General features: G+C 34.6%; 1 pseudogene across 1 annotated transcript; it reads right to left on the bottom strand.

Annotated features, from left to right (window-relative positions):
* Positions 1–1,647: 1,647 nt before the first annotated feature.
* On the bottom strand, positions 1,648–4,057 carry LOC143617443 (monooxygenase 2-like; annotated as a pseudogene). Its single transcript, XR_013150835.1, has 6 exons — positions 3,963–4,057; positions 3,128–3,274; positions 2,955–3,023; positions 2,686–2,851; positions 2,325–2,604; positions 1,648–2,190 (listed from the first exon to the last, which is right to left on the bottom strand). The product of XR_013150835.1 is annotated as a monooxygenase 2-like (transcript).
* Positions 4,058–9,475: the final 5,418 nt, after the last annotated feature.

The raw sequence follows: 9,475 nt of genomic DNA, 5'->3' as shown, positions 1-9,475 counted from the left end.
AGCTCCAAGAATGTGGAATGAAAAATTAATTGGTGTTTTATTTGAAATTGGTTTTGAACAAAGTAAATTAGATGATTCCTTATTTGTTAAAATCTTAGGTGGTGAGATTATCGTAATTTTGGTTTAAGTTGATGATATTGTTATCACCGGTAGTAGTACAAAAGAAATAACATATAAAGGAGTTGTTGAAAAACAAGTTTCTTATCAAAGATCTTGGTAAACTTAAGTATTTTTTAGGGATAGAAGTTCTTTACTGTTATGATGGTATATGCTTAAATCAGAGAAAGTATTGTGTTGAGTTACTTGTTGAATTTGGTTTAACGGGAAGCAAACCTGTTAATACTCCTATTGAACAAAATCACATAGTAAACATATTTTTGTGAAAAAGACAGTTCTCCTTCGGAAAATATTTCAAAGTATCAAAAATTAATTGGTAAACTTATATATATTTGTCTCACACTCGTCCAGATATTTCATACGTTGTCCAGTTTCTAGCCAATATATGCATAGTCCCACTAGTTCACATATGAAACTTGCATTGAGACTTTTAAGGTATTTGAAAAAAGCACCTGGACGGGGTATTTTAATAAGTAAAGAAGGAAATTTTGAGTTGCAAGCTTTTACAGATTCTGACTGGGATAAATAATGTATGCACAACAAGAGGTATGTGACAGGATATTGCATTTTATTAGGAAACTCACTTGTTTCCTACAAGAGTAAAAAAAACATTTGACTGTCTCGCGATCTTCAGCTAAGGATGAGTATCGATCTATGTGTGCAGCAGCTGATGAGGTTGTTTGGTTGGTGAATTTGTTAAAAGAATTGAATGTGAATATGACTCTACCGGTTGAGATGTTTTGAGATAACTCTGCTGCTATATCTATAGAAGCAAGTTTTTCATGACCGGACTAAACATTTTGAAGTTGACTTATTTTATTTGAGAGTAAAAATTTCAAGTGGAACTATTAAAGTTGTTAAGACGAAGTCTGGAGATCAGCTGGCGGATGTTTTTACTAAGGGCTTTTTCCCTTTCAACATGAATGTTTGTGTGAAAAGTTGGGGTTATTCGACATGTTTAAGAAATTAATTGTGGGGGGTGTTAAAAAGGTAATATTTGCCTATAATTCATTGCTTTGTTTTTAGTTTAAATTAGATATGTTTTTAATTCTTTTATTTATTTATTTATTTATTTTTTGTTGGTGTTATATTAATATTGTTAGTCTTCTTTCGAAGTGGACTTGGGTCAAGTATGTTGGGCCTAAAGCTTCTTTGAAGACATGGGTCTTTCCAGAAGATGGAGGCTGGTCCAAGTGTGGCCCATCTGTTTATTTGATTTAAATTGCAAGGGCCTCCTGTTGCTCTCTTTCTCTCTCTGTTTGATTGTCTCCATATTTGGGTTTACAAGTTGTTTAGTTTCTGTTTGGTTAAGAGAGATTTGGTACTGAATGTAATTTGAAGTTTTATCAGTCAATAAAAATCCTTAGGTTGTTTTTCTGACATACAATTTCCACCAAGATTTTGGAAAACACTTGGAGCACTTCTTTTCTTAACCTTAAATTCATTTCTAACCATTTCCATTATATTTGAACAACCGATCTTACATTTTTGGCAAACCACCCGAAACACGCATACGGCATATCATTTCCCATTTTGCAATTCATCAAACAAGTTTACCACAATCAAAATTAGTCATTTTAAGGAAAGCAGTAGGAGTGTAGCTAGAAAACCATACTTTCCTCAACAAACTCACCAAACTTCCTTTGCTTTGTTGCATAAACCAGACACAATACGAAACACTAATAAGACTAAAACCCCTCCATCTCCTTTCTTTCCCATATTTCTCCAAACCCTTTTTAATCCTCTCGAATTCATCATCGTGTTCACTCGGTTTCTTCAAAAACGCCTCCCCAAGGCACCTACCGAGCACCACTGAGTCTTCTATCGCTGCACACCCACCTTGACTAATGTCAGGCGTCATGGGATGAAGTGCGTCCCCGGCTACACAAACATTATCTTTCACTATGTTGCCAAATAAGACATTCCATGGTTGTCTAAACTTCATTGGTGAATAGATTATGTTACTTAATGTTGTTTTTTCTACCACATCTTGGGCTACTTGAGGCAACTTGTTGATACGGCTCGATACAAATTGCTTCATTTTTATCGGGTTTGCATTCCAATCCTCTTCGTCTATAACAATCATAATAGAGGTTAAATTCGTAACAAAAAATTTTCAACCAATAGCATACTATTTATAAAATATAAAATATAAAAAAAACATATAGGTTGTCATAACAGTCAGTTATAAAAATGTAAAACCAAACCATCGGTTTCTTAATCATTTCAGTAATTAGATTTAAATGGCTTACAAGATGGAACTTGAGACGGGATGAACGTGCAAAACCAATGAAAGGTCTTGTGATCAATCGGAATGATACCAAAGCGCACACCGCCTCCAAAGTGAACATGGAACATTGGACCAAAATCTGAGCCATCAAGGAGCTCCACCAAACCACGGATAGCCGATCTCCCAACACTTACAGGTGTCCCAAGATCCAGCCATTTTGCCACCATTGAGTTAACTCCATCACACCCTATCAACGCCTACATTGATATAATAACATAATATAACTCATTAGTGAATAATATATATACCACAATGTTTGAGAAATTAACCGGGCGTACCTTGGTTTTAAGAATGGACCCATTGGCTAGGTGCACTAGCTTAAAGTGACCGAGTTCATCAATGGCTGCAACCTTTGAAGAGTACCTAATGGTGTCCGGAGGCAGCTCGTTCACTATTGTCTCTAGCAAATCCTTTCTAATAACGCATCGGCTTTCGTAACCCTCACTAAAATCAAAATGTAGTTGTTAATTTATCAAGGGTAATACCATCAACTCTTTTTTGGTAATTTTCAACTTCAAATATGAATGTATATTAATACTTGACTCACAATTTTCCATCTTTATCTAGTGCTTGCTCTGAAGTAAATAGTCCAGTATCAAGAGAGGCAATCTTGAATCTGCAATCACATAACTAGTTTCAAATTCTGATGTAAATTGGCAAAAAGCCATATTATTATATTATTGTATTTTCTTTTATTAATATTGTAAATGACGATATTACCCTTTTATTTGTGTGGATTTTTGTCTAAGGATATTCCCAATTCCTACAACATCCAATGCCCTCCAAGCATTGGTCCATAGTAAAAGGGCAAATCCGGTAATCCGCAAACTTTCAGATGACTCCAAAACCAAGCTCCTCAGACCTAACCTTCAAAACCAAAATTAAAACTAGGTTAATTATGCAAGATAAAATATAGAACTTATCCAAGAACTAGCAACTGGATTGATGTAATATATGTGACACTATATAATTTTATTCAATAGTTTTTTATTTTGATAATTTATTTTTTCCGGGATAATTACCAAAATAGACATAATGAATAAAAAGCTTATTAAAATAGACATCAAAAATCAGTCTTTACCAAAATAGACATCCAAAACCAACCAATCAGACAACAAGCTCGCGGGCTAAGGAGGCTAAAAATTAGCAGGTTTATAAACACATTACTATCAATCAAATTAATACGCATGCATGTAAAGTTCCGGCTAATTAATTAGTTGTCGCCTAAGATTTAGCCTATGCTTCTAGACGCCGGTTAAGGATCAACCTCTGCTTCTAGACGTCAGCTAAGGCTTAGCCTCTACTTTGGACATGTATTATTTAGATTAACTGTTTTCGTGGATCAAATTGTACTTTCAGCCGAAGCTTTGTAAATCAAATTGTCTATTTTGTTAAAGTAGTTCAGCCAACTTGTTCATTTTGATATTTTTCTTTTTCTTTTTTTTTTTTCCTCTATCTTGTAAATATTAACAACTAGTACTGTGCAAGTAAGCAACTACTTGTACATGGTACAAGTGTGATGAGATAGTAGTAGTAGTAATAATAATAATAATACCTGTGAAGGGATAAGGCAGTAGTGAGACCAGCTAAACCAGCACCCACAATAACTATATCTACATCTTCTTCTTCACGATTCATCTTCACTTCCATATGGGATTATTTTTGGAGTTTATGTTTGTGTAAAGATTATGTGCTATGCCATTATCTTATATAGTATTAGAATACTCATAGTGAAAGTAGAATATTAGGTAAAAGACAGTGAGAAACAAAAATGGTATTAGGTTGTAGATCCAAATTAATTATTTTAATCTACTAAACCCTTTATGTAACTTTTAATTAATACTTTTTGTATTTGTAGTCTACATTCTAATTCAACGTCTTATAAATATAATATGAATAAATGAAATTCTTTTAAACACTTAAAAAGTCGATTTTGAAACGTTTATAAGGAGAATAGGTATATGTGAAACCATCTATTCTAGATGGTCTTAACATGCCAGTTACGCTAGAGGGAGGGACCCGAGTGGCTTCGGCGCGCTTAGGTCCTATTACGTGACGTACCATGTGAGATAGGAAGCTGGAACAGCGCCCCCACCTTTGGTGTTGACGGCATTCATGCGCAATGTCATTGTCACTTCCTCTACCGTTGTGAGTGTGTTGTTTGTATTTTTTTGATGAGCAAATTACACAGATAACGTTGATTTACCTGAAATAACGGATATTATCCATACTCCCTATGGTTTTTAAAATTATCAATATAGTCTCCGACCATACGTTTGCTTTCAATAACAGTCACTCGGTTAAGTAAGATAGATTACTATTTTGTCAATTTTTAAAATTACACTTTAACTAGTTTACAATTTTATTTTAAAAAAAAATTGAAGTACAAATACTCTCTTTTTTATCACAAAATATGTTTATTGATTCCTGAAGAGGAATGAATTCATCAAGATTTTACTAATATGTATTATTATAATATATTATAATATTATTATTTTTTTGCAAATGTATTTAAAATAAAGAAAAAAATCAATAAAGGATATGTTTACCATTTATCGTTCTTCACGTGTCAAATATTTTATTGGGGGAAAATTCTCAAAATGATTCAAATGAGGAGAGATAAAAAAAATATAATCCTAATTATATTAAGATTCCCAAAACAATCCTTAAAATATGTACTGAGAAGACGTATCGGAAAAATAAACGACTATATTTTTTAACCAGTCAAAATGTGACACGTGTAAAGGTACTGACACACCAGACGAGATTTTTAAAAATCTCGTCTGGTCCGACCAAATTTTATACTTAACTTACTTTTTTAAAAACCGTCTCTCCAGACGGTTGTTTTATGTTTCCCGTCTGGTCCGTTCATATTATTATTTCTTGAAAAAAGAGTTTTCTGAATCTCGTCTTTCAAGACGCGTTTAGATTGAATTTCGTCTTTCAAGTTCATATTCCCAAGTTTCTTATCTGGTGGTTATAAAAGTTTAAATATCGTCTGGACCGATAGGATTATTGGTATTCCGTCTTGACCAACTAAATCTTTGATATTCCGTCTAGTCCGACTATACTTTTAATTAGGATTCAGGTGGACCCTACTTTCTTAAATTAAATTATAATTAAAAATTAATATAATCTTCATCTTCTTTCTTCCACCTTATTCCATTTTCATCTTCAATCAAGTATATTATCCATCATTGAAAGTATTTTTAGTTAGGTTGCCATTTGCCAAATAATTCAGTAGGCCGATATTATAATTCAGTAGGCCGATCTAATTGAAAAACCCATTTAATTTCCTCCTCCACATGTATGCAGTCATGTAAAATCTTAAATTTGAAATCCGTTTCTAACTAGAAATATACTTGATTGAAGATGATAATGGAAGAAGGTGGAAGAAAGAAGATGAAGATTATATTAGATTTAAATAATAATTTAATTTAAAACTTACCAAATAAGAAGCATAAGAAAATGAACTTGAAAGACGAAATTCGTTCAAAATGCGTATTGGAAGACGAAATTCATAAAGCTCTTTTCTTAAGAAAAATATAATTTGAACGTACCAGACGAGAAACATAAAAAAACCGTCTGGAGAGACGGTTTTTTAAAAAGTTAATTAACTTAAAAATATGGTCGGACCAGACGAGATTTCTAAAAATCTCGTCTGGTGTGTCAGTACTTTTACACGTGTCACATTTTGACTGGTTAAAAAATATGGTCGTTTATTTTCCCAATGCGTCTTCTCAGTACATATCTTAAGGGTTGTTTTGGGAATCTTAATATAGTTAGGATTATTTTTTTTTCTCTCTCCTGATTTAGATCATTTTAAGAATTCTCTCTTTTATTAGGCTATATGCTCAATCATAAGACCATTTGATCACTTAAATATTATACATGTTTTGAACGTCGAAATAGTATCGACGCATTTAATTAATCAATAATGTCATGTAGTTATTAAGAAAGTATATAATTGTTGTCAAGTATCATAATTGTTTGATTATTGTGTAATGTAACTTTTGTTCTTTTGCAATTATAAACCTACATTAACACAATAAAAAACCTTTAAAGTCAGTGTAAACGTAACTCGGTCGCATTAAAGTGATCGAGCATGTATATCAAAACTCCTATTTGTTCAGTTGGAAATATATTAAGATTTGTTGGAACATGCAAAGTATAACCTAGGGTTGTGCACGGTTCGGTTCGGTTCGGTTATTAGCATTAACCCAACCTAACCGATCGGTTATCGATTCGGTTCGGTTAATTTCGGTTAATAACCAGTATCAAATTTGGGCTAAAATTTTGCTTATAAATACATGAAATGAATGTTTAAATACATAAAATGAATGCATAACTATATAAAATGAGCGTATAAATATATGAAATTGAGATGCTAGTACATGAAATGGAGATATAAATGCATGTAAATGATCGTATTAAACTATTAATACATATAATACATGAAATAGAGAGAAAAAGGCTTGAAAATATTAAAAACTGAAGAGTTCGGTTCGAATGAAGAGTTCGGTTCGGTTCGGTTCGGTTAATTACGGTTAATTCAGTTTTCGGTTATATCGGTTCGGTTTTGTCCGTTTTCTGTTCAGTTTCGGTTAACGATTCGGTTATTGCTTACTCCTAGTATAACCCACAAGTAAACCACAACCCCTAAATTCTAAATATATATTCAAATATGGTAAACTAGCAAGGTTACCTAAGGGACTATTTTACGAAAGCAAAATAGGTGATTGAGACAAGTAATTTTATATTTACATTAAAATACTAAAAAAACATAAGTTGTGTTCAAGGTTCCCATCGTGTCTAGAGGTGAAAAAAAACCCGAACTCGGAACCGGACTCGAAATAAAAACTTATAACCGGTTTTCTTAATACCCGGGTTTTTAATACCCGAACCCGTATCCGACCCTACCCGTAGGGTATGGATAGGGTATGCATTTTGGCACTAAAACCCGAACCCGAACCGGACCCGATTTGTACCCGGTAATACCCTAAAACCCGAACCATTTCCATACCCGGAACCGGGTTTTTCCAATACTCGAAACCGGGTATTTCAAATACCCTATGTATACCCGAAAAATACCTTAAAATACCTGAAAATACCCCTAAAAAGTGCAAACTTTTAAAAATCTAATCTATATCCGAAAAAAACCCGTAAATAGGGTTTTTTCAATACCCCATAATAGGGTATTCAAAAATCCGGTTTTAGAATGCCCGGTTCTATACCCGACCCAAACCCGATGCATATGATATGGTTTTTAGAGACAATACTCGACCGAACCCGGCCCGATTATTACCAATGCCCGGTCATACCCGAACCCGGGTATTTAAAAAACCTGATTTGTGCACCTCTAATCGTGTCCAAGCAAGGGTGGTGTAAATGAAGAGCTGCCACATGGGTACTGTGTGACAAGAGGTTTCCAACTAAATTAAAGAGAAAGTTTTATAGGGTTGCGATTAGACCTGCGATGCTATATGAAACAGATTGTTGGGCATCAAGAAGACACGTATGCGTAAGTTGGAGGTAACAGAGATGAGGATGTTAAGATGGATGTGTGGGAACACAAGGTAGACCGAATAAGAAACGAGGTTTTTCGTGAAAGACTGGTGGCTAGTATATTAGATAAGATATTGGAAGGTAGATTGAGATGGTTTGGACATATAAAAAGAAGACAGACAACGACTCCCGTTATATCAGTGTAAACTCTTATTATAGAGGGAAGGAGGGGTAGAGGCAATGTTGTAAAACTCGGCCTAGGCAGCCGAGTACTCGGCGCCTAGGCGCTCCTCGGCACTTCACTGCACCGCTTTTCTTCTCCAAGGTTAAAAAACTCGGAATCGGACCTAGGCGGTCCAACTCGGTCCTAGGCGGTCCAACTCGGTCTTAACAAAATTTTGACTTTTATTAAAAAACTCAATTTCTCCAAGAGCCCACCACTACTTTTTTTCTTTTTCACGCTAAAACGCAACCTAATTTTTGTTCTAAACTCGCAACCACCATTATTATCATCCGATTCGAAGTTCTAAACTCACAAACCTCTTATTAAAGTTCAATTGAGGTACGTCTTCAATCAATTGAGACATGTTTTTGAACTAATATGTATGTGCTATTGATTGTTTTTGTATTTTTCGTGTGTATTTTGTAGAATATTTCGTAAACTTTTGATATTTGACATATATATAATCTCCGAAAAATGAATTTCTTTATAAAATACCATGTCCGAGTACTCCCCGAGTACACCCCGCCTAGACCGAGTACTCGTAACTCCCTAGTCGACCGCCCTGGGAGCGCCTAGCAACTTTTGCAACCTTGGGTAGAGGTAGACTAAAATTGACTTGAGATGAGAGGATTATGCGTGATTTACTATACTTGCACTTCTCTGAGGACAGGGTTGAGGATAGGAGTTCCTGGATACGTAGAATTAAGGTTAATGACCTTTAATATTATTGTTGTAAATTTTACCTTGGTTTTGTTTTAGTCTATCTATAATGAAATGTTGCTTGAAACGTACTAACATCATATTGTTTTAGTTTATAATACATAATTTTCCTCTGTTTATTTGTTATTTATTTTCAAGTTGGGGTGTCCCCAGAATTAGAGGTGTTCAAAAAAACCGGTTACGGAACCGGTTTGGCCGGTTCAACCGGAAACCGGTTTTTTAAAAACCGGTTTTTTTAAAAACCGGTTTGACCGGTTTACGTAACCGGTTTACGTATCGGTTATACGTTTTGGAGCCAAAACCGGTTTTATAACCGGTTTTTTTTATAACCGGTTTTTTTTAATAGCTGTTGCCCAATCCCAATCCCAAAACGACCTTGAAATGGGGATGTACTACATGATTTGGGAAGACGCCGGTAAACGTCAAAGGGTAAACACCCCAAGCAGTGAACTTGGAAGGTATGGTGGTACCAACTTTGTGAAACACATGACTCCGGATGAATTTAGAAGTCTTGATATGCTGGCTTGGTGGAGAGGTAAGGAGGATGAGTTTCCGATCCTCACCGCCATGGCCAAAGATTTACTAACGGTCCAAGCTTCCACGGTAGCTTCGGAGTCTGC

This window comes from Bidens hawaiensis, unplaced genomic scaffold (genome assembly GCF_021521415.1).
Source record: "Bidens hawaiensis isolate Kalapana, Puna unplaced genomic scaffold, B.hawaiensis_p1.1 tig00054822_1, whole genome shotgun sequence".
Taxonomy (NCBI): Eukaryota; Viridiplantae; Streptophyta; class Magnoliopsida; order Asterales; family Asteraceae; genus Bidens; species Bidens hawaiensis.
This window is presented reverse-complemented; position numbering and strand designations above follow the sequence as displayed.